Source organism: Neovison vison, chromosome 11, assembly GCF_020171115.1.
Source record: "Neovison vison isolate M4711 chromosome 11, ASM_NN_V1, whole genome shotgun sequence".
NCBI classification, from domain to species: Eukaryota; Metazoa; Chordata; class Mammalia; order Carnivora; family Mustelidae; genus Neogale; species Neogale vison.
The window spans coordinates 22,643,494-22,668,038 of NC_058101.1; the positions used below are offsets into that span (position 1 = coordinate 22,643,494).

General features: G+C 45.8%; 1 protein-coding gene and 2 long non-coding RNA genes across 4 annotated transcripts in view; 1 reads left to right on the forward strand and 2 right to left on the reverse strand.

Annotated features, from left to right (window-relative positions):
• Positions 1-24,545, forward strand: part of IGFBP7 (insulin like growth factor binding protein 7) — a 77,653-nt gene that overhangs the window by 29,417 nt on the left and 23,691 nt on the right. The gene's annotated exons all lie outside the window — the stretch shown is intronic.
• Positions 19,738-21,414, reverse strand: LOC122890548. The gene is made up of 2 exons (XR_006381093.1): positions 21,283-21,414; positions 19,738-20,165 (listed from the first exon to the last, which is right to left on the reverse strand). It is a non-coding gene; the product is annotated as an uncharacterized LOC122890548 (long non-coding RNA).
• LOC122890547 lies at positions 21,455-23,312 on the reverse strand. Of its 2 annotated transcripts, none has more exons than XR_006381091.1 (3): positions 22,479-23,312; positions 21,815-22,127; positions 21,455-21,491 (listed from the first exon to the last, which is right to left on the reverse strand). It is a non-coding gene; the product is annotated as an uncharacterized LOC122890547 (long non-coding RNA). The 2 variants fall into 2 exon arrangements; XR_006381092.1 differs by having other exon boundaries at positions 22,391-23,312.

Here is a 24,545-nt window from a genome sequence, read left to right on the forward strand (position 1 = left end):
ACCCACTACCTACCCCCACCTCTGGCGACCACCAGTCTGTTCTCTCTTGCATTTTTTGTTGTAGATTCACAAATAAATGAGATATTTGCCTTTCTTTGTCTGACTTATTTCACTTTGCAGAATGCCCCCAAGGTCCATCTATGTTGTAGCAAATGGCAAGATGTCCTCCTTTTCTATGGCTGAGTAATATTCCATTGTTCTGTGTCATACCTTTATCCATCCATCCATCAAGTGCACACTAAGGTTGCTTCCATGCCGTGGCTAGTGTATATAACGCTGTAGTGAACCTGGAGGCACATACATCTTTTTGAGTTAGTGTTTTAGTTTCCTTCACATAACTACTCAGAAGTAGAATTGCTGGATCCTAGGGCATTTCTGTTTTTAATTTTCTGAGGAAACTCCATATGTTTTCCATAGTGGCTACAACAATTTAAATTCCCACCAGGAGTGCAGAAGAGTTCCCTTTTCTCCATGTCTTCACCAGCACGTAAATGTCTTGTCTATTGTTTTTCATTTGCTTTTGTTTTGTTTTGAGGGGGTGGAGAGGGGCAGCGGGGGAGAGAGAGTATTCCAAGTAAGCTCCCCACCGAGCAAAGAGTCTGACATGGAGTTCGATCTCACAACCCCGAGATTATGACCTGAGCCAAAAATCAGGAGTTGGATGTTCAGCCAAGTGAGCCACCCAGGTACTCCTTGTCTTTTAGATAATAGCCTTTCTGACTTGTCAGATGTGAGACCTCGTTGTAGTTTTGATTTACATTTCCCTGTTGATTAATGATGTTGAGCATCTTTTTCTGTACCTATTGGCCATCTGTGTGTCATTTTTGCGAAAATGTCTCTGCAGATCCTCTGACCATTTTTTAATTAGATCGGTTTTTTGCTATTGAGTTGCAAGAGTTCTTTATATATTTTGAATATTAACCTCTTACCAGATATGATTTGCAAATATTTTCTACCATTTGGGAGGTTGCCTTTTCATTTTGTTGATGATTTTCTTTGCTGGGCAGAAGCTTCTTAGTTTGATAGAGTCCCATTTGTTTATTTTTGCTTTTACTTCCTTCACTTTTGGTATCCAAAAAATCATTGCCAAGACCAGTGTCAAGGAGCTTATCATCTGAGTTTTATTCTAGGAGTTTTGTGGTTTCAGGGTCTTACATTTGAGTCTTTAATCCATTTTAGGTTGAGTCTTCTGGGTGCTATGAGATAGTGGTCCAGTTTTCCCAGATCCATTTACTGAAGAGACTCCTTTTCCCATTGTGTATTCTTGGTACCTTTGTTATAAACATATGTATGGGTTTATTTCTGGGCTCAGTATTTTGTTCTGCTGATCTATGTGTCTGATGTTTTTATGCCAGTACCATACTGTTTTGTAATATAGTTTGAAATCAGGGAGGATGTTGCCTCCAGCTTTGTTCTTTCTCAAGATTGTTTTGACTTTTGGGGTCTTTTGTGTTTCCATACACATTTTTAGGTTTTTGTTTTCTGTGAAAAATGCCATTGCAGTAGGGATTGCATTAAATCTGTAGATTGCTTTGGGTAGTTACAGACATTTTAACAATATTAATTCTTCCAATCCATGAGCATGGACTATCTTTCCATTTGTGTGTGTGTGTGTGTGTGTGTGTGTGTGTGTGTGTGCGTGTCTTCCTCAGTGTCTTTCATCAATGTCTTACAGTTTTCCTTGCACAGGTTTTCCACCTCCTTGGTTTAGTTGATTCGTAGGTGTTTTACTCTTTTTGATGCAATTATAAATGGGATTATTTTCTTAATTTCTCTTTTTGATAGTTTGTTATTAGTACATAGAAACATAACATTTTTAAGTACTGATCTTGTGTCCTGCATATTTACCGAATTTGTTGATTAGCTCTAACAATTTTTGACTGAGTTGTTAGGGTTTTCAATATATAATTTCAAGTCATGTGCAAATAATGGCAGTTTTACTTCTTCCTTTTCAATTTGGATGCCTTTTTCTTGCTTAATTGCTCTGACTCGGACTTCCAATATTATGTTGAATAAAAGTGGTGAGACTGGGTATTCTTATCTTGTTCCTGGTCCTAGAGGAAAAACTTAAAGATTTTCACAGTTGAACACAATCTTAGCTGTGGGTTTATTGTACGTGGCCCTTATGTTGAAGTACATTCTCTGTATACCCATTTCGTTGAGAGTTTTTATCAGTTATGGATGTTGATGATTATGTACTTGTGTGTTTTTCTAAATACCAACAAAATATTTTTTTTAAAACACTGTATCGTGGGCGCCTGGGTGGCTCAGTGGGTTAAAGCCTCTGCCTTCGGCTCAGGTCATGATCCCAGGGTCCTGGGATCGAGCCCCGCATCGGGCTCTCTGCTCAGCGGGGAGCCTGCTTCTTCCTCTCTCTCTGCCTGCCTCTTTGCCTACTTGTGATCTCTGTCTGTCAAATAAATAAAATCTTTAAAAAAAAAAATAAATAAAACACTGTATCGTTACAACATTGGTATTCCCCTTTTAACATAATAAAAGTCACTAAAATTGTAAGATGTTTTCCCTCCCTCCTTTTAGTTACAAAAAAAAAATAATTTAAAGTGGAGATTCAAGGATCTAGAGTGATTATCAAGTAAGATTTCAGTTCACCATTAACCATCCCCTGCCCTCTTCCCCATATCATCCCGGTCTAGATTTCAAACATAACCACTTCAAAGACACCGGTAATAGGAGAGTTCTCTCAGTTTGCTATCCACACTGGTCTATAATGGAAAATGTCACAGTATCCTTTGCAAACTCAGGTTCTCTCTCTGGAAGATCTTTCTTATTGTGAGTGCTCTCCTTTGGACTGAAGCTTACACCTGTTTTCTCCACCTCAGTGATTAGAAACAGAGAATCAGAAATTACTCTGGGCTTCTATGAGACCTCCTGGAGGATTGCTTCAACCTTCCCATCTCAGAGGTTAAAAAAAAAAAACTGAGGACCAAGTAGCACATGGAACCTGCCTGTGGTGAGAACTGGTATCAAAACCCACACACCCTCCCTGCCTGGCCAGGGCACCTTCTGTTGCTCTCGTCCTGCCTTTCTCTCAGACACCAGCCTCACCTGCTTGGTTCTACGCTCGGTGCCTTTCGCCCACTGATACTAGGTCGCTTAGGTTCACACGACTCACAGAACTTGTGAAGTAGAAACTAATCTCTCTGTGTTGGGATTTGCCATCCCACCCCGAAGGAGGAGTGTTTCAGAGCAAGGATGAAACTCGGAATCACACTCATTTTGGGCTGAGGACCTAGAACCTCTGCTTTTCCCTCTCTGGTACAGACCCCATGCCAAGATTTTATTTTAGTCAAAGCCTCACAGGATTAGGAACCAAGAGGAATTTTTTTTTTTCATATCTATTCAAAACTGAAGCCTTACTGCCATTAGGAAGCTGGGGTTCTTTGCTCAGCGTCTGCTTGTGTTCGGGCTATGTGAAAACCCCTGGTGGGTAGTGGAGGCTTCCAGCACCAAATGGTCTCCACACAAGGTCCCAGCACTCCTCCTGGCCTGACAGGATGGTCACACCAAGGAGGATGTGACTAAGAAAGAATGTGACTTCAGAGACTCTGCAAGTCCAGACAACTTCTGATAAACATTTAAACAGAGGTTAAGAATGTTTTCTTTTCTGAAGGGAAACTATGTGGTCTATGGTGTGAGTGGGCGGGGGTCGAGGGGAATACATCTAAACATCAGCTTCCTCTTTTCATAATTCTTAAGCATTTTAGTGGCAGCCATTTTTAATACCCTGACAGGCTTTCATGCTTAGACTCCATAGCTGGGCGCTGGCCAAGAGAGAAGGGGGATGGGATCTAGGAAGACCAGCCAATTGCAAAGTGATTAGCAAGCAAGTTTAAAAATAAGCTGGACATGGAGGCCAGTTTCTCTGCTTCCCACCCTGAGTCTGGGAATGCTCCAAGAGGTGTCCACTCGAGGCACGCTCGAGGTTCCCTGGTTGGGATCCTCACTTCCTCTGCTGACAAAAGGGGGAAGCTCTGTGGAGGAAAAGGGTGTTGACTTCGGGGAAAGGTGAGGTGGACCAGATGGCCCCTCTCAGCATCCTCAGCCCACCCCGGGAACTCGGGGGGCACCGGTCCAGGCCAGGGAGGAGAGAGCCAACACCGTTATCGGGCTGTCTGGGGAAAGGAAAACAGCCCAGTTCTGGTGACGCAAAGCACTTTTGTTGGTGGTGCTGAGCCAACTACCGTCTTCGAGCACTTTCTCCTCATGGGCTCTTTGCTTTATCTCCTCACATTTCCTGCATGGTGTGTGCTGGGGAAGGGAGTGTGGATAAGAATGACACTTTCTCTGCTTGATTCTAAATAAAAAGTAAGAAAAATAATGTCATTCAGCAGACTCCCTCTAAATGGCGGGGTGAGTTCAGGACAGGAAGAACAGGCTTTGATGTGGACGTTAGTAAAACCCTGCCTGTATCTGTAGTTAATATTCTTCCGAATCTCTCCACCTCCGTGATTTTAGCCATTATCCCCACAGCCAGGAGCGCTCAGGACCCACGGAGGTAGCGCACAGGGCTGTCACTTCCTCTCCTTTGAATTTTAAGTGTGGAAAGAAACTATTTCATTTGGAAATCCCACATATTCCCATACTCAATTTCAGCCAGTTCTTGCTTTTCTGAGAATACTTTTTTAGAAAGCACATTCACTTGTTGGTTGGTTTATTCATTTATGTTGTCATTCATTCATTCACTCATGCGTTTGTTTATTCATTCATTCGCACGTCCTCCAAAACCTACAATGGGTTCTATCAGGATGGAAGCAGCCATCAGGCTGGTAGGCCATGATTCAGAAGACATGATTAGGATGAAACTTGTGGAGTTAAACCTACCCTGAAATCTTGACCCTGCTACTGATAAGCTCTGCGACCTTGTGCAGGTCATTTAATCTCTCAGAGCCTCTGATTTCTCATCTGTAAAATGGGGCTAAAAAGCATAAGCCCCTAATTGGCTTCTTAGGAGAATTACCCAAAGTAAGAGGAAGAGGCTGCACGTTACCTGGCCTGTAAGCTCAGTAAATGGTGGCAGGGACAGGATTCGTGGTAGCCTTCAGGCTGGTGGCAGTTATTATCATCATCATCATTATTATTATTAGACCAACAGCACAAGAGTGACAGAGTAAAGCACTGTCCGATGTCAAGGTTGGGGAGAGATTGCTGGGCAGGCATGCCTGCAAAGATTCCCTGTAGAACTTGACTTGCTAACTTGCTTTCCCTTGAGCGCTCTCATTTTTTTTCACTCATATCTTCACGGAGAAATTGGGAAATTCCTTTCCCTTTGCATTTCACTTTCTCTTACATTCCCGAAGACTGAGGCTTTATTACTGTATTCAGCTGAAGGCCACATCCCTGCATTTGCACTGACCTTGGAGTGCCAGGGTAATTATTCTGTCAATTATTTGACTTTTTAGAGTGTGCTTACCTTGAAGAACCTCTGCAAAGGAGGGTCGTGTTAATGTGTAACACAGAGATAAGCGAGGCGCTGCTTGCTCACTCGCTCTCTCTTTTCATGGCTGTTCAACTGGAAAACTGGAACGGTTCTATTTGCATCTCGTCAAGCAGCGTTGAAAGGTGGGGGAGAAGAAGAGCTTTTACTAATGTACTACACCGGGATGTAAATTTGAGCAACGCAAGATGCAGTGAGTCGTCTGCACTTTGCTTTCTGTTTTAAGAAAAAAGGACGTTACAGGACAGTGTAACACCTTGCTTGAAGAAGTGGTGGTGTTTGACAGAAAGGCAACAAATGGGATACTGTGAGTCGAGCCCCGAGGCTGTGCACCCCCTGGTTGGTGGGTTGAATGAGTGAGTCTCACTTGCGTGGACAGCAAGGTCATTTTTCTTACCCTAAATAGAAGATATATTGATCCTCAGGACTGGAGAACAACATGAGGGACAAGAAGAAATGACTCAAGTGCAGCAGGAGGCACGGAGGCTTGCAGGGGCGACCCTGGGGCTGGGACTCAGAGCTGCCTGGGTGGTACCCCCAGGCCGGCGGGGGGGGGGGGTGTTGGAGCTGGTGCACTTGAGCCTGAACAGTTCTGTTGGGAACTTTCCGTTATCAGAGAAACCTCCCAGTCATCATCCAAGTGCATTTCTGAAATGCCTGACTGTTCTCGGAGCTTGGTAAGCTCAGGATTAACCAGCCTTCCACACACCCAGTCCATATTATAAGCAGAGATCAAGGGGAGGTGGCCGAGCCAAAAAAAATTTTTTAAACCCCAAACCTGGAGGTAAATGGGCAGCACGTATTTATTTCACTGACCCATCAAGGGTAAGGGTGTGCTGTGGAAAGAGAGGGAAAGAAATTGATGATCACGAATGAAACTCTGGAATTTAGAGCTAGAGGGATTGTTGAAGACTGAGAAAAGGAGATTGAAAGCAAACCCTGGACTTCTAACCACTTTTCCATCCACCGCAAACAGTTGTTTGCTTGTATGTCTGTTCATTGATTAGTTGAGGCCGACTTTTAGGTCACCTGTAAGATAATATGGGATAGTGGCTGGGAGCCTGGGTTCTCGAACCAAATTCCTTCATTTTGCATCCCAGCACCCCAACTTATGAGCCTTGTGTCTTTGGGCAAACTATACAACCTTTCTTTGCCTCAGTTTTCCCTTCTATAAAATGGGAGACAGCCCCAACCTCAGGGTTGTTCAGAGGGTTAAATTAGTTACGTATCTGTCCATAGTGAGCAGTCAGTGAACAGGACTTGTTGTTTTGTTATGACGATTGGTGGGGAGGTGGGGGGCAGGAGTGAGTGGAAGGGCAGGGGAAGTCATGTGGAATTAGGGTAACAGGGGATGGGGGATGCAAGGAACTATAAAAGTCATTTAGTCCAGCCTCCTCCTTAACCAGGAAAACAAATCCGATTACATTTTTTTAAGACGTTATTTATTTATTTATTTGTTTGAGAGAGTGTGAACAGGGGGAAGAGCCAAGGGGGAAGGAGATGGAGGGGAAAGAATCTAGAGCAGGCTCTGGGCAGAGCACGGAGCCCACGCCAGGCTTGATCCTGCCACCCTGAGATCATGACCTGAGTCAAAACACGTGCATACTCTCTCTTTGTGTCTCTGTCTTACTGCCTCTCTCTCTCAAATAAATCTTATAAATAAATAAAATGACAAGTAATTAAAAGGTTTCCATTGGGATCAATCTATCATTTGACTGGATTTGGTTGAAACTATGAATCACACAAAGACTCCATCCCTCAAACTCTTCAGGCTTCGCTCATATCTCCAGGGCTGCGTTTTAAGCAAGTCTGTTTCTGGTTGGACATCTTTAACTGCTGGCGCTTCGTTGCCTTGACATTAAACCTGTGATGTGACTTTGATCTTACTGTTTCCTTCTGGGGCCACTAAAATCAAGACTTCTCATTTCCTGACATGGCGTTCCTGCAGATGGTAGAAGATAAGTAACAGGTGCTTCCCCACATCACCTTCTGTGTTGGCTTTCAGACCCCACACCATTCTTGGACGGGTCTGGTCCACTCTTAACCTCTTAGATGGGACCCTGGGCTGCAGGACTGCAAGGATTAGTGCAGAACACACTAGAACTGTAGGCTCCCATGAATGCAGACCAAGGGGGCCTGTAGCCCCGTAGCCTCATCGATGTCATGGTGGGCTCCATGGTTAAATAAGGCAGAGCTGCAAGTGGAAACCGAGGAAAGAGCTTTCCCAGATTCTTCCGGGGTGAGCCACAGCAGTCTTTTGGTATCATTGCTGTTTTTATTTTAGATGAGAATTCCTCATTATGTTGCTCCTAACAAAGAGATCTTGGCATTCAAGATGTTTTCTTAATACTGATTTATTTCAGAGAGCACACAAGCAGGGGGAGGGGCAGAGGAAGAGGGAAAAGAGAGAGAAGACGACTCCCCACTGAGCCTGATCTCAGGACTCTGAGATCATGACCTGAGTCAAAACCACTAGCCAGATGCTCGAGGGACTGAGCCACCAGGCGCTCCAGCATATTCAACATTTTTTATAAACTATTACTAAATTCTCAGGCACAAGTTCCAACAATGAAAAAATGTTCCTTTCGCGTGATGCTAGGGGACATCTATAGCTGTGTTTATCAGAGATCTGTATTATAGATGGGCCAGGTTGCAGGAGAGATTGAAAGGTCTGGATATGGAGATTCTCTCGTGGCTCCTTCAGGGTCTGACGACGACGCTTGCTTGCTTTATGCCCCCCCTTTCAGTTTGAAAATTATTGGACTTTATTTTTCTGGAAATATGTCAATTCTCTGTAGCTTTTCAGTTGCTGCTTTGAACTCTTTCTCTTAAAGGCATTTGTTGTTAGGTTGGTTGTTTTTTGTTTTTTGTTTTTTTTAATGTTTTTGCTTCACTGAAATTTAGTGTGCTTTTTATGGTTTTAGACTTCCCTTGCAGAAATCTGATTAGAAAGGCACTTTAATATATTACTTGGCAACCAGACATCTGACAGTGTTGTAGTTCATTAGTTAGGAAACCTCCCCAAGCTTGTAGGAATGGACATTCCTCTGTGAACAGGGAAGCTTTGATCACTCCTGCAGGGAACAGGGTTTATCTTAATGCGTTTTGGGGAGCGAGGGGAAGAGGTGCTCTAAATCCGGCAAAAGGAAAATACCCGTGATTAAGAAAAACAATGAAACATTATTGAAGAAGAAATGTACTTAAGTTAATATTATTCTGTGGTAGCTCCGGAGCCTACTGAAGACAGAGCTGGTTTCAGAAAAATGGTTCTCCTTTCGCGAGCAAGAAGCTAGTTAAGCAGCCTCACACCAGATTACAGATTACACTGAACTGATCCTAATGAGGATAGACTTTTCAAAGCTATATTCATTTTACCATGAATAAATGGATTCAAAGTCTTACTCGTGGGTTTTTAATTTTCAGCTTTGAATTTGCAAACTATCAAATTCCTTCAAGGCTATGGTGTGCGGAGACGGCTCTGAGTAATAGGGTTGCTTATGCTTAAAGTCAGATGCCCTTTAGCAAAGCATTAGGCTTTGAAATGTGATCAGTCAAGGGTCCAGTAGGCTTGGATTGCCCCACATGAGGCTGTTTCTTGTTGGGTTCTAGCCAGATTTAATATCTTTCTCAAAAAACACAACTCTACCCTGAGGGCTCCTAGGGCATTCAAAGTAGGTAACGCTCTATTGTTTTAACACAGATGATACCAAGTGAAGTACAATTTAAATTCCTGAAGCATAACAGTACTTGGGCGCTAGTAACTTTTTTATTTGGGAGTTCTATTTTTTTTTTTTTATCTCTTTTCAGTGTTCCAAAATTCATTGTTTCTGCACCACACCCAGTGCTCCATGCGATACATGTTCTCCTTAATACCCACCACCAGGCCTACCCAACCCCCACCCCCTTTCCCCTCCAAAACCGTCAGTTTGTTTCTCAGAGTCCACAGTCTCTCATGGTTTGTCTCCCCCTCCGATTTACCCCAACTCACTTTTCTCCATCTCCCCATGTCCACCGTGTTATTCCTTATGCTACACAAGTAAGTGAAACCATATAATAATTGACTCTCTCTGCTTGACTTATTTCACTCAGCATAATCTCCTCCAGTCCCGTCCAAATTGCTACAAAAGTTGGGTATTCATCCTTTCTGATGGAGGCATCATACTCCATAGTGTATATGGACCACATCTTCCTTATCCATTCCTCCGTTGAAGGGCATCTTGGTTCTTTCCACAGTTTGGCGACTGTGGCCATTGCTACTATGAACATTGGCCATTGCTACTATGAACATTGGGGTACAGATGGCCCTTTTTTTCACTACATCTGTATCTTTGGGGTAAATAGCCAGTAGTTCAATTGCAGGGTCATGGGGAAGCTCTATTTTTAATTTCTTAAGGAATCTCCACACTGTTTTCCAACGTGGCTGCACCAACTTGCATTCCCACCAACAGTGTAAGAGGGTTCCCCTTTCTCCACATCCTCTCCAACACATGTTGTTTCCTGTCTTGTTAATTTGGGCCATTCTAACTGGTGTAAGGTGGTATCTCAATGTGGTTTTGGTTTTAATTGGGAGCTCTATCCTTTTTTCTTTTAATTGAAAGCCTTGAAAGAAGCAAGATGTCTGGAAAGGTGTTTTTTAAAAAAGAGAACTCGGTTATTAGAATGATCAGTATCAGGCAGAAAGCAAATGGGGTATTATGAAAGAAATTCAAGAGATAAAAGAGAAAGAAGGGAGAGTTTCGGCAAGAGTGACGTAGGCTCCTGAAGTAAGGCTGGAGAGAAAACTCGAGGGTCCCACATGGTGCGAGAGAGAAGCGAGTGAAGCCTGTGGTTACTTTTCGTACTTGCGGAGGGAGAAGCAGACCCCAGATGCCACTTCCTGCTCATGTTCACCTTGGAACCCATTCAGAGGGGGGTTGGAGGAAGCACATGGGAGTCAAACCATAAAATGGTGTTGTTCTGGGTCAGAGATGTGGTTTCCTAAGAGGAGAGCAGTTTGGAGCTGGCAGGGGAGCGGCGGTGGGAGCTCTGGCCTCAGGCGTGTTACTCCCCTCCGCACCGGTCCTCACTGCAGTTCCCAGTCAACACCACAGGACTGCGCTGCCAGTCAGCTAAGATAATGGACCCTTGGAAGGTTCTCCACAGATGGGCAGTGACGGTGGGCGAAGTTGGAGGTGGTGGTGATGACTGTGGTGTTGGATCTGGCTGGCTTATGGCCTGGCCAAGGACTGCATACTCATGGGAGTTGATGAGATTACCCCCCCCCCAAAAAGAGCCCATGCCCATCCTAGTCTGATCCTCATGCTCTAGAGACCCTAGTCATCTTGGGGGATTCTAGGACATTCTTACAACCACCTCCCTCCAGCCAGTGTTGGCAGTCTACTTAGAACGGCCGTTCAAGACAAGACCTCCTAAGCAAACCCAAAGTTTTGGAAGCCCTTATGGACCTGCCTTCCTGGTAACCCAGATATCTGCCCTGCCACATAGGCCACCATACCGGCGTGGCTCCCTTGGGGCTGACCTGTTAGGATACTAGCCCCCTCTGCTGGGCTGGGCACTGGGTCTGTGGGCCGGGCCCCCAGTGTGGGCCCTTTGTGGACTCCCACCCCCTCAGTGACCAACGAGGGAAAAGAAAGGGTGGCTTTCCTGCCCTGTGTGTTGGGGATCTGGGGTTGCTGTGTCTAAGCCTGAGTGATCAGTGCCAGACGTTTAAGAGTACAGAAGCGAATGTTCGTCAGCAGATGGAGGAACGAGATGCTAGATGTGAGAGTCCTAGACAGGCTTCCTACCGACCAACTCTCCTCTCCCTACCGTGCACCACTCTCCTGGTGTGATGAGACACGTGTGCGCTCCGTGAACAGCGTGGCACGTACCGTGTGACTAGGGGAGGCTTTCCAAAGGAGTGTTCTTTGTACATTCCAGCTGGTGTTTCCACTGCAGATGTATCAAAAATACGTGCCTTCCATAGGACCTGGCGGTGCACCCTGTTGGGCATCACTTGTGGCCATCGTCTACTCAAGCTGCAATCTGAACGGATACACGTACTGCCTTCAGCCCGACTTGGCCACCGCCATAGGCACACAGGTCGCCAAGGGACTTGGTTAACCTGGTGAGGCAGCGTGTGCGGAGCAGAAGAAACAGGAGCTCCTGTAAAATGAACACGTGCAATCCGGCCTTTGTAATTAGCAGTCTGATTTCAGTAAATTACTTAATAAATTGAAATGTGTGTGTTGTACCACTCGACATTGATCCACAAGATTGATCATGTTCATTTTTCAGGATTTATCCATCTCAATCAAATAGGAAAATGCCCCAAGGCAGGGTTCATTATTAACCCTCCCCCCAAACTCTCAGCTGCATTGAGAAGTCTCCAGCATCTGTAAGAGAAAATAAAGGTGTTCTTATTTAAGCTTTTGGTTTTATATCCACACATTTTGATTTGAGAACAGTGATCGTCTCAGAGAGGTTTTGGCCTGCAGGAACAGACTGAGAACTTTCCATCATTATAAATGTGTCCTGGGGCGCCCACCTCATTTAACTAGAGCATAATGCAGAGGAGTGATTTGGGACTGACTTCTTCCCACAAAGTAATCTTTTTAAATGGCTTGCGCTTTTTTTCTGTCCCCAAAGGGATTTGTTAAATGTGCTTGTCGGCAGGAAATGTGTTTTTTTTTTTTTTTTGGTGACAGCCATAATGGAAATGTGTAGATAAACAGAATCTCGGCTAATATCATAAGACAATCAGACATTTGGGGGGGGGTGTTGGAGAGGAGGGCAGGATAGAGGAAACGAAGATAGGAAAACTTCTGTCAAATGCGAAAGGAGTATTTCTGGAAGAAAGAGAGACTCACCTAAGATTCCTGTAGGAAATCTAAGGAGAACTCCGGGGCTGAGGTCTCCTGCTGGAGGAACTACCATTTGTGTTTTGTTGGAGGGGCCATGGACAACCTCGAGGGACAGAAATCTCAGCATTTGGAAGTTCCCACAGTAGCCCAACCTATGGTTCCTGTCCAACTTCTCTCTGCTTGTTTGCTTTCTATATTTTTCTCTTCGGCTCCCTCCAGCCTGAAATAGTCCAAGAGACAAAAAAGGCATTTGGGTTTCTACACCAGTTTGAGTTTCCTTCCCAGGCAAGCCAATGTGTCTTGATGGTATAGTTCTGTCTTGAAGGATAGGAGGGTGTCATGGTGTCCTTTGTCCTGAATCGTGGAAGCACAGCATGGGGAAGTCCTCTCAGGGGATCCTGCCCATCATCCAGGCACCCACCCCAAAGCCCCCCCTAATGTCTGGGCAAGGGGCTCAGAATATTTCTCTAGTCTTGGCCAAAGAGTCTTCCTTCCATGGCTTTTTTTTTTTTTCCCTCTAGTGTCCTTAAGAAGGGTTCTACACCCAAGAGTGACAATTGATAAGCTTCAGGGAATTCGCTTTTCATATAAAAAGAAGTAACACGTTGAGAAATGACTGAAGAGAAAGGATACAGCGCTGTCCTTCAACTTTAAGAGCATTAACCAATGTTCTCAATGTAGACATACTTGCCCCTTTCACCTTGTCCTTGGAATACCTGAAGTTTCCTTTCACTCCCCTCCATGCCTCCCGCTAATCCCATTCCTGGCTTACAGCAGTGGTAATTTTGAGTTTGAACTGTGAAAATTCAACCCTTAATATGCTATTTCCTCCCTTTTAATATTTTCTTTCCTTCTTCCTGGGGAAAATGTGGTGAAAGAATCTATGTGTTCTTCATTTCTTACCCCAATCATGTGTGAATGAACAGGAAGCATTTCTGTCTTTATTATCTTTATTTTTCGCTGCCATTACTGCCGTATTCCCAGGCTCCTCTTGGCGTGCCTTCGCTTGTTGCTTATCCCAGTCTTACTAGCTTCTGTTTTTCCCTGTTCTCTTGGGTATCGTGTCTACAGGTCTTTGATGTAGGGAGAATGAGATCATGCACTGGTGACATCAGGCCTTTGACTGGAGATTAGCTTTTCAAATGCTCGGGTATTTTTTTAGGCCCACTTAATTTGAAACCTCAACCTATCTCCAGAGCAGTAATTCCCAAACTTGTTGAAATTGCAACGTCCTTTCCTTATATTTGGTTTATAGGACATCCTTCCTCCTTCGCCACCCTGCCAGTCCTCCGAGAAGAGAGTAACATTTGTGTCTGTTAATGTGAAAACAAGTAAAACTTTTGTTTAATTTTAAGGGGTTCTTAAGACAGTATGACAGTTACGTACTGGAAAAATTCTGGAGTGTTGCAAAAAAAGAATCACTGCTGTAAATCTTGGAAGAAGGTCATTTTAATCTCATGATTCCTTTTTTTAAAATTTTTATTTTGGTGGAAAATACATAACAAGAAAACTACCCTCTTAACAATGTTTTAAGTGTACGGTACGATGTAGTTAACTATATGCACATTGTTGTACAGCAACTCTTTAGAAATTTCATGTTGCATGACTGAAATTCTGTACTCCCTAATTCCCCTTCCCTGCAGCCCCTTGGCAAGCACCATTCTACTTTCTGCCTCTGTGAGTCTGGCTCCTCATGTACATAAAATCATGCCGTATGTGTCCTATGACTGGCTTATTTCACTTAGCATAGTGTCCTCGAGGCCCATCCATGCTGTTGTATGTGGCAGATTAATTTCCCTCACTAATAAAGTGTAAATACAAGACTCTTGGGGGAGAGGGGAAGTCCCTTATATCTTCTATGGGCTGTTTAAGTTTACAAATGCTCACAGTTAGGGCTTCTATTTTAAAGATCCTGGGGTGATAGAAGCTCTGATTATTATATAATGAGGAGGTAACATAAAAGATTCTAAGGTAGAAGTTACAAAGAGCATGTTAAGAATAGTCATTGGGGGGACATCTGGGTGGTTCAGTGGGTCAAGCCTCTGCCTTCGGCTCAGGTCATGATCTCAGGGTCCTGGGATCGAGCCCTGAATCAGGTTCTCTGCTCAGCAGGGAGCCTGCTTCCACCTCTCTCTCTGCGCCTACCTGTGATCTCTGTCTGTCAAATAAATAAATAAAATCTTGAGGAGAAAAGGAAAAAAAAAGAATCGTCGTTGGGGGCCCCCCGGGTGGCTCAGGCATTAAGTGTCTGCTTTCGGCTCAGGTCATGATTCCAGGGTCCTGAGATCGAGTCCCACATCGGGCTTCTGCTCAGCAGGAAGTCTGCTTCTCCCTCTCCCACTCCCCCTGCTTGTGCTCCCTCCCTCTCCGTCTCTCTCTGTTTCTCTCTCTCTCTCTTTCTCTCTCTGTGTGTGTGTGTGTGTGTGTGTGAAATAAATAAATAAATAATCTTAAAAAAAAAAAAAAGAATAGTTGTCAGAAATACGTATTATCATCACTGTAGTCATCTTCTTGGGATTGAGCAATAATGGCCCAAATCAATAAATATCCATCCATGAGGACTCTGTATATGTGGGCATATTTTACCCTAGCCCTTGGGGAAAGGACTTTATGACAAAAACAAAACAAACAAAAAACTCATTCTCCAAGACGTACTATGATTTTTTTTTAAGTTTTTTTTTTTTTTTAATTTGGCAGAGAGCACAAGCAAGAGGAGCAGCACAGGGATAGGGAAAAACAGGCTCTCTGTTGAACAAGGAGCCTAACACAGGCTGGGATCATGACCCGAGCTGAAGGCAGGCACTTGTCAGGTGGCCAGGGATTAATTAATTCAAGAACAACTCTAGTTGACGATAGAGAAGGTTCAAAGATGTTGTATTGGTTGTTTATTGCTATGTAATAAATCAGTGCAAAACTTAACAGCCTAAAACAATAATGAATATTTGTTAACGTAACTCACACATTTTCTGGGGGTCAGAAACTGGGGACTGGCTTCTCCGGGAGTTCTGGCTTGGGACCTCTCAGGAGGTTCCAGTCAAGATGTCAGTGGGCACTGCAGTCACCTGAAGGTTTGACCAGGGCTGTAGGGTGTGTTTCCCCACTGGCTCCCTCACATGACTGTAGTCAGGAGGGCGTAGTTCCTCTTCACCTGGACTTTTCCACCGCACTGCTTGTGCATCCTGACAACATGGCGGCTGGCTTCTCCCAGAGCAAGTGACCCAAGAAAAAGCACAACAGAGGCTGCTATGCCTTTAATGACCTAGTCTCAGAAGTCCTGTTTTGTCACTTGTACTGCACTATATTTGTTAGAAGCCCACCCCACAGTCAAGGGAAGGAGAATTAGGCCCTGCCTAGAAAGGGAGGATTTGATAAGGGGATGGGGAGACTCATGCAACGGGAGATACACATCAGACCTGGACTGACTATTCTAGTGATGATGCAAGGTAGGCAAAATTGGACACCAGTTCACATCTGTGGTTGACAATTGGCTGGCGTGGGGCAGAGAGATCCAGGGGAACAACTGGCTAGCCAGACCAGAGCAGTGAAGAAGGTTGCGGCCATGGCTTTGACCAGGGATAGATGCCCTGGGCCAGCCCAGGATCTTGGTGCTCTGGGAGGGAAGAAGCAGTTTTGCCAATTAGACTCTTGTTTGCTTTTGCCAAAATTGAACAGTGCACTAAAGATCCTTCCTCGGCTCAGCAAGAAGCTGTCTCAGACCCAGACCCCACGGTTCTGTGAAGTAGGAGGAGGGCTGACATCTTGATGCCGTTTGCCTCTGGACTTGCCCCTTTGTACGTGTCTGTCTGTTGGCATGTTCGAAGCTTAGAGTGAGCCCTTCTCTGTTTCCTCTGTAAAGTTAAGATTCTGGGGTTGCCTCAGTCTTTTCTCCAAAGCCCCTTTCCAAAACCTAACTTTTGTTGACTGAGAAGAAAGTTGCCTACACTGCCTCCGTAGACTGAGTTCCTTTGTCTTGAGGGACGAATTAGAGTTTCGAACTCCTCTCTTTGACTCCAGCTGTCTTGGCAGAGGACGGGGAAGATAGTTTTTGCTTATGTGTGTGCTTGGGGAGGATTTCTTTCTTTGTTATTCTGGCTCAGCCATAGCCCGTGGGTGAGCCAGCCCCTGGGACCTTGACAAGCCTCCATGCGTGGGCTGAAGTCACGTGGGGAGTTCTGTCCAGTAGTAGTACCGTCTGTGATGTTCCCGAATTCCAGAGTCGGCTGTGGTTTTCCGAATTCAAGACTCTGGGGACTGGGGGGAATTACTTTCCTGGAGCCATCCTTATCTGGTTTGTTCATGTTCTACTCATGCAAATTAGATGTCTTCCCACAACAAAACTCTGTGCTGCCCATTTTGCTTAAGAAATGGAGCTGTGGATGCTCAATGCCTTTGCTCAACAGCTTTTTAATCTCTCAACTTCATACCATTTGATGGTGGCCGGTGGATTGAGAACAGACATGCTGTTTTTCCCAGTTAATAGTAAAACACAAGGAGATACATTTGGTTCTAGTTTTCATGGCTGCCAGCATCCAGTAATGAGTTAAGGCAAATGGCTAACACCCCACCCCCAGCCTCACCTGTAAAATACCTTAGGGTCTAAAGACTAAAGTCTAAAGTTAGTGCCTATATGATAGTTTAAGAGTATAAAAGCATTAACAGAAAAGGATTTTCTTTTTTACTAGAAGAGGCAAATCTCAGTACTGCTTCCCGTCCCACTAAAACGGCCCCATCCCTCCACTGGAAGTTTCCTCTCCATGTGGAATCTACAATTCTTCTTTCATGTTTGGAAACAGATTTTTAAGTTGATCTTTTCACCTAAAATCTAGTATAAATGTTTTTTTTTTAAGATTTTATTTATTTATTTGACAGAGAGAGATTACAAGTAGGCAGAGAGAGAGGCAGAAGCAGGTTCCCCCAACCCCCAAGCAGAGAGCCCGATGCAGGGCTCGATCCCAGGACCCTGAGACCATGACCTGAGCCGAAGGCAGAGGCTTAACCCACTGAGCCACCCAGGAGCCCCTGGTATAAATTTTTTAACACCTTTGGGGAACCGTGGCTTATGCTTTGCTGTTTTGTTTTGTTTTAATCCATCGTTTCTAATATAATAATATTGCTGGTCAGTGTGGACTTGCTTTTGCACTGGGAAGTGTTTGCCCAACCTCCACTCCGGTCTCTCCCACTCAAAGTCTGAGCAGCGACCCTGGATTTTTGAATCTTCTAAATTGACTAATAAGCCAGCATTTTGCTATAGAGCCAGTCTTTATCTCTTGTCTCCTGGGGCTTTATATAAGTTTTTAAATGAGATTGCTACTTTTTATAGATTTTTAAACATATGATCTATGTTAGTATAAGGGAAAAAATACAGAATCAGCCCTTTTTTCTGGCCCTTTGATTGCTTTCCTGAGTAGCTGAGTCAGCAACATAAGAAAGGCATGCCTAAGCGTTGACCTGTCTATATCTATGGATGGTTGAGGATGACGTTTCAAGGCCACGGTTAACAGAATCTCGTCACTTTAACCCTACCCAAGTGCCAAAACGTGCCTTGTACAAACTCTGGGATAGGAGCAGTTACATACAGCTGCCTGCCCCCCCCAAAGTGTTTTTAATAATCAACACAAAGTAAACCACTTTCTTGGAATGGTTCCTAAACTCATGCTATTTAAACCTTTTTTTTTTAAGATTTTATTTATTTATTTGATAGACAGAGATTACAAGTAGGCAGAGAGGCAGTTAGAGAGAGGAGGAAGCAGGCTCCCTGCTGAGCAGAGAGCCCAATGTAGGGCTCGATCCCAGGACCCTGGCATCATGACCTGAGCCAAAGGCAGAGGCTTTAACCCACTGAGCCACCCAGGTGCCCCATGCTATTTAAACCTTTGCATAAAAATACTAAAAATATGCAACCTGGTGTGTGATTTGATAGAGGCATTGCTTCGCTCAGCTACTCAATTGTGTACTGAGTCTGTGCTGGGCAGTGGGACAGAAGAAAGGACTAGAGGAAATTGACAGGTCCTTACCAGGCACTGAGCTCGCCCTCTGACGTGCCATGCAGACACAATCAGAATGCCTTGTGAAAATGCTAGGATAAGGGTAAATATAGAGAGCCCAGGAGAAATCAGAAAGGAGCCCCCCCATTCTAAATTGGGTGGGGGGAGGTGTGTGATAAGGAGTGGAGGGAGATGAGGAAGGAAAATCTGTTCAAATGACAGCTGAGGGTGCCTGGGTGGCTCCGTGGGTTAAAGCCTCTGCCTTCGGCTCAGGTCATGATCCCAGGGTTCTGGGATCAAGGCCCACATTGGGCTCTCTGCTCAGTGGGGAGCCTGCTTCCCCCTCTCTCTCTGCCTCCCTCTCTGCCTACTTGTGATCTCTGTCTGTCAAATAAATAAAATCTTAAAAAAAAAAAAAGATAGCTGAGACCAAAGGATATCTAGTAGGAGTTAACCATGCAAAAGTGGGGAGGAGTGGGAAATTAAGGGGGTGGGGATGGGGGACTGTTCCAGAAAAAGGAATGATATATGTAAAGCTTAGGGGAGAACAGGACATTCGAGGAAAACAAAAAGCTCTTTATGGCTGGCGTTTAGAGTTCAGGTGGGATGTGGCCCCCCCCCCAAAAAAAAAATGAGGCTGGGATGATACTCAGGGCCTGATATTATTTATTCTGGATTTTATGGTTTAGTAAATGTTTTCATGTAGGGCCCTTATCCTCTTTCTAGCAACTAAAAAGTTCTTCTCAAGATGAAGATGTAAATCTAAAACATAATCTATCCCATTTTCACTATGATAAGGATTGCTTGGCTCTACCCAGGAATGTTTACAAAGTGTTAACATTGAACTTTAAAGTTCTCATAGGATTCCTGCACATATAAGGTACTTTCCAAGAATATGGCGTCTTCTTAATGATTTGTTGCCGGGAATGGCCAGCAATCCCTGTACCCACGGATGAATAGTTACTGTAAACTTTGCTGTGAGAGGAGAAGGAAAGGGGGTCAACACCGAGACACAAGACTCTTTGCTCTTTTTTGCTCCCACTTTTATTGGTCCTTCAGGATAATCGTAAGTCTTTGTCACTGTTTCTCAAGCATGTGATGTGTGACGGGGGTTCTTACTGAAACTAGGAGGATCTGTTTATAGGAAAGATATGACATGCTAATCTGCGTGTTCCATGAGCTCTGCTAAACATAGCCTGGGGGACAATGCAGACATGCCTTGGATCACAGGGCAGCTCTTTAGGTTAAGAAAGCTTCAGGGAACGCAGCTCCATAGGGCCTTCCTACGGCAGAGTAGTCCCGCAGGCCTCGCCATTCCAAAGGCCTATGCCTTTCTCTGAATCCTTCCCTGGCCCCCAGCGGCCTCCGTCTTACCTTTTAGCAAGCCAGGTGTTATGGCTGATTTCAGGCTCTACATTAACCCCAACAATTTGTAAGACAAAACATGAAGTGTATTTTCTAATACTGATTGTCACATTAAACATTTATTGAAACCATTAAAATGCAATAAAAATGGGCTGCAGTTTCCAGATTGTTTTGCTCCAAGAACTGGGTAGGACTCTAACCGTTTGGTTGCAGTGGGGTGAGTGTCCGCCCAGCACGCAGTAGAAGGGGGATCATTTTCACCTATCCGGAGCCGTAGGTCGAAACTACCCAGAACCACTCAGATAATCACCTCTGAAGCATTTCAGGCCGGCGTGTGAATGGTGAGCCATCATCTCTCTTTAGGATGCTGTGTGACTCTTCTCCAAAATAAATTAATGTTTTTATTCTCTGTTGCCTTGTCCTCGGTGTAACTCGTAGACATCACTTATCTCACTGGTTGACGTTGAAAACCTCTGCCGTCTCGTTTGGCCTCCGGTTCTCAAGATTTCTTTTCCTTCTCTTGCAACGAAACAAAGCAAGATGGAACCCTTCAGCCATCGTGGGTCATGTCGAGAGGCGACATGGAGGCTTAGGGTTTGCACTCAGAAAAACTAGATTCATGTCCTAGCTACACTCTTCTCATTTGGGTGACCTTGCACAAGCCACTGAACCTCAGCTTTTGTGTCTGTAAAATGACTAGCTTCTCTCACAAGATTATTGGGAAATCAAAATAAAGTAATAGATAGAAAAGCTCTTTGTGGGGTATAAAGCGCAATACCAGTCTAACGCAGTTTTCCTGCAAGTAACACCTTCCTTCTTTGAGCACATTAATGCCTTTGCCTGCCGTCTCCTCACCCGCCCCCTCCACCACCTTGAACTCCTGCAAGCCCCTTTCTCTTCTATGAATTCAGTTCCTTATATCATGGGACCAGACACATTCCATCCATATCATAATTGCTCATCTACCCGTGTACCCGGCCACACTCTCTGTATTGGGAACCCGTATCAGACAGGAGTCCAACGCAGCCATCTTTCTGTCCCTCGTGTCCACAATACCCAGTTCGAGGAGGGCCTGAATGAATTAATCCACGCCCTGTTTTTACCTGCTTTGTGCCAATGCAATGCCGAAATTCGGTTTAGTTAATATTCACTGTGGACCGTTCTTGCCTTTTGTGCCATTTTTCATAGGGATTTTCCCTTACAGAATCAATTCAGCTAGGCAACAGTAGAAGTTAGTGTTCTAATTACAGGGATGGATATTAAAGTTCATGATGATTACATGACAATTTTCTTTTGATATCACCTGATTATTAGGAATGAAATCTCTGGCCAGGACACTTTTACATCTGGTGATCAGCGTATTCCAGTAAGATCTGTTCTTTAAACATCTTCTGAGTGTTACTAACATGACATTGGGAAAGTTATGTAGTGCCGAGCTACAGAATATTTGTGGAATTGTTATTCCTCAGTATTACTGTGTAGGTTAAGAGACTGCTTGCTCATTTAAAAAAGAAAAATTAGAACTGTCTGAATGGGATTAATCTCCGCTCCTGAGATCATGACCCTCACAGGCCAAGTTTGCATGGATGTGTGGGAGAGAGGTTCATAATTAGCCAACATACTTGTTCTTACTTACTTGAGTCTCCTTTGAGTTTTCTTCTCTTAAAATATCTGACGGGTTCAAAACCATAATCCTGGTGTGCCTGGGTGGCTCAGTGGGTTAAAGCCTCTGCCTTCGGCTCAGGTCGTGATCCCAGGGTCCTGGGATCGAGCCCCGCATCGGGCTCTCTGCTCAGCAGGGAGCCTGCTTCCTCCTCTCTCTCTCTGCCTGCTTGTGATCTTTGTCTGTCAAATAAATAAATAAAATCTAAAAGAAAAAAAAAAAAAAAAAAACAGAATCTTTCCCCTGGGCTAGAAGAGCCTTGGGTTACTTTTCCGTCTCCTTCCCATTGTTCACAAGCAGAACAAGCATGAACCCCCTTTGTGAACAGGCCTAGTCTTTGAAGATTCCAGCTTCCTAAAGAGGTCACACGTTTTGCTGGAGGTTTTTCCCAAGAATGTATTCAAAAGACAAGGACCGAGGGAGCGCAAACTGCAGGTTTTACGTCAATTTCAGGAAGATTGAGGACATTTTCTTCCCCAGGTTTATAAAGAATGAGTTTTCTTACTTTTATGTGTGGTTGCTCTGAAGAGGTGCCAAATCTGAGGGCCCAGCTGCTCGATGAGGAAATTATTTATCTTCACTCAAACAAAAGAGTAAGCTCTCGAAGCTCTGAGGCGGCTCTAGCAGGAATGCCTGTGGTGGAGGAAAAGGCTGGTTCCGTCGTCGGGGCGAGGCTTTCCCCACCAGGTTATCTCACCTGTCGGATTCTTGCCATGCCGTTGTTCCCAGTCCTCACAAAGACACTCTGTCCTCTCGTTTAAAACCCAGTCTGCTCTTGAAACTGTGAAAACGTCTTGTTTTTTCCTGCACTGTAACAACTTAAGGAAAAGAAAACAAGAAAAACCAACAAAACAAACAGACAACACATAGCACCGCTGCCTGCAAATGATCAACGTGCCAAAGCAGAGAGTCTGGTCCTAGAACTACTGGTAAGGGCAGCAAAGGGCATTCCCATGTCCCTGGGTCCCTTCTAGTAATGACTCCCCTGTGCACAGGCAAGAGCTTTGCTTTCCCTGCCTCCCCTGTCATGGCTCACACCCACCCAGAGGGGCTCCACCCAGTAAGAGCCAGTAGGATTTACCTCCCTAATGAAATCTGTGAAATCCTTATTCAGAGTTCTCCAGCTCCTACCAGAAAGTTCCTCCTGAGCCGAGATCAGCCAGACATACCCATTTCTCTGAATCTTCGGAGCAGTGTTGTTTGGCACTGGTGAGCCCCCTCGAACAGTCTGGCTAATCCAAGTCCAGACGGTCCCCCGCATGCATATCTAGCACCTTCCCTGCCATGAATCTCCTCCCAGCACTCAGGAAGCACGGCCTGTGCCCGTGCCAGAACACAGAGCACATTTAGAAAGCAAGTGCCCGATGGCACCCATCACAAGGGCCCAAGACACACAGATGAGAATTAGCCCAGAAGGTAGGAGAAGTGTCCTGCTCTCGCTTGAGCCTCAGGGACAGCCCTGGAAAATGCAGAACATGGGAGAAGAAACGGGAAATTCTGTCAGGAAGCTGGGAGGCAATCTGAGAACACTCAGCAGAGCAGCTGCAGACAAAGGCTGAGTCTTGGGGCAAATAGCTGAGAGCGTTCGAGTCTGCGGACACAGCGGAGGAGAACAGAAGATAACCAAAGGGCACAGTGCAAGGCGGGAGCACCGAGACAGAACAGGGGAGCTGTTGTGGGCGGCTGATTAACGTCCGGGGTTGTCTGCCAAGGAGGCAACCGTAACCATGAGCTCTAAGAAAGAACGAGGCTGGGGCCTGAAGGGAAAAACCTCACCAAGTAAAAATGCCAGGCGCCCGGTGCTCCGTTCCTCTGCAGCCCTCCCCCCACACCCCGGCCCCGAGGGGACTGTTTCCTCACACAGGGGGGTCCTGGGACCCTGCTCCTGGCCCTCTTCAGACCAAGACCAATGTCTTAACGGAGGCGAGCAAAGGGCAAGGGCCCGGCTCTCATGGGATTTTCCGTAGGCCCCGCCGCTAAGGGTGCTGCCTGCCAGGAAGGGGGGAGTTAGGAGGCAGCAGAGGGGCAGGGCAGGGCTGAGAACCAGCTGCTTTATTTTAGGAAAATGACCCAGAAGGAGAACTGCTCGGAGCCAGGGCAGCTGGGAGCTTCTGACAAAGCTTCAGACACGGCCCGACTGTGGCTAGAGCAGGAGGAAGCGAGCCGGATCGTGTCGCAACTCTCTGGTGTCCGTGCCCGTCACCAGAGCTGGCTCCCTGGAGTCTTCTCTCTCCCTCCCCAACGTCTGTTTTCCCAGGGGCCCTCGGCCTCTCCCCGAAGACACTTGGAAGCGTTCTGTCCTCCAGCCTGGGCTCATGGCCTCTTGGCTCCCCGCCCACCTTCTGTCTGTCTGTCTTCCTCATCATCTGCGTGTCCCCGGCTTGGAAGCGGTGTTGTAACTGAGTGCTTCTGCCTGGGGAGTTTTCCACAAGCCCCGGTGCCAGACCCCACAGCCAGACCAGTGAGCCACTCCGGGCATGCCGCCCCGGTGTGGGCACTGAGTGCCCGGGGGTCCCGTGTGCGGCGGATCGGCAGCCTCCAGGGAAGGTGCCACCGCTGGAAGGCCAGGTCCCTGCCCCGGCGCTCACCCCGTGTCGGCCCCGGGTGTCTGGCTGCCGCTGGACGCCCCTCTGTGAGATGCCCTGGGCCGACGGAACAGGTCTCCTCCTTCTGATTAACTCCTGCTCTGAAAGAACGACTCTCTACTGGCCTGTCCGCTCCCCCAGGCTTCCAGAACAGCCGGCCCGCCTGAAGTGGTCTGCTGGGACCCCTCCAGGGTCAGCCTCTTCCTGGACAGAGTGGAGCTAGTGGCAGAGTTCGAGAACATCTGTTTCTTTGGGGCGGACCAAAGGGTAGCCCTTGTTCAGGGTGCAGGACCTGTGGACAAAGACGAAGCTTTGAGGTGGGTCACCTCCAAGCTCCGGAAGCCTTTTTCTTACACCTTGGGTCCGGAAGCATTTCCTGATGCCTGACCGTGCCAGGCTCTGGGTGTGTGTGGAGGGGAGAAAGGGAGTGGGCAGGGACTGATCCTGGGGGAGCGCACGGTCTAGGTTTTTAGATATCCCAGAACCAGGTGGCAGAAAAGAGCCCCGCGGTGGAAACTTCCCCACCCGTTTCTGTGCTCACGGAATAGGAACGAGCAGCCAGCATTTTGCATATGTTGGATTTAAGGTGAGTCATAGTCCAGACAGGACAGGCCCATGAACTGTAGAGAAAAGGAATTTCCAAGACCATGT